Here is an 806-nt window from a genome sequence, read left to right on the forward strand (position 1 = left end):
GATGCAACCATAGCATTAACATGTTGTTTGGGTGATTTGGAAGCTTCGTCAAGCTTAGCCATGGCCTTCTCAAACTTCAAATTGATGGTGTCGATATGAGCACTTAGTTGAGCGCCCAATTGAGTGATGGAATCTACCTCATGCTTTACTCCTCTTGTGGCCTTTCGAGGCCTACTATATTGGGAATTATGAACTGCAATCTCTTCGATTTTGGCCCATGTTTGTTTGTCATCAACTTCGGTAAACATCCCATTGGATCCCATATTAAGAATATTGTGGGAGTCTTCATATAGGCCATTCCAAAATTGTTGCACAAGGAACCACTCACTAAGTCCATGGTGTGGACAAGAACGACAAGTGTCCTTAAATCTCTCCCATGCTTCATATAATGATTCCTCATCTCTTTTCTTGAATCCGGTGATTTGGGCTCTCAACTTATTAGTCTTCTCCGGAGGATATAATTTCTTGTAGAAGGCAAGTGCTAACTTCTTCCATGAATCAATAACAAGGGTAGCTTTGTCTAGGCTCTTCAACCATTGCTTTGCAGTACCGATCAAAGAAAAAGGAAACAATACCCATCGGATTTGGTCTTGAGTAACTCCGGTTTGAGAAATTGCATCACAATAGTCACAAAAAGTCTTCATATGTGAATGAGGGTCTTCACTAGGCATCCCTCCAAATTGAATTATCTCAACTAATTGTATGAATGCGGATTTGGCAACGAAATTACCGGTTAAATGTGGTGGTATAGGAGTACCGTTTGGTAGGTTCTCCTCGGTTGGTACGGAATGTGATGAAAATTTAGG

The 806-nt window shown here is 40.9% G+C and overlaps 1 non-coding gene across 1 annotated transcript; it reads left to right on the plus strand.

Annotated features, from left to right (window-relative positions):
- The first annotated feature begins 330 nt into the window (after positions 1 to 330).
- On the plus strand, positions 331 to 437 carry LOC141645069 (small nucleolar RNA R71). Its single transcript, XR_012544662.1, has one exon. It is a non-coding gene; the product is annotated as a small nucleolar RNA R71 (small nucleolar RNA).
- The last annotated feature ends 369 nt before the right edge of the window (positions 438 to 806 follow it).

This window comes from Silene latifolia, chromosome 2 (genome assembly GCF_048544455.1).
Source record: "Silene latifolia isolate original U9 population chromosome 2, ASM4854445v1, whole genome shotgun sequence".
Lineage (NCBI taxonomy): Eukaryota > Viridiplantae > Streptophyta > Magnoliopsida > Caryophyllales > Caryophyllaceae > Silene > Silene latifolia.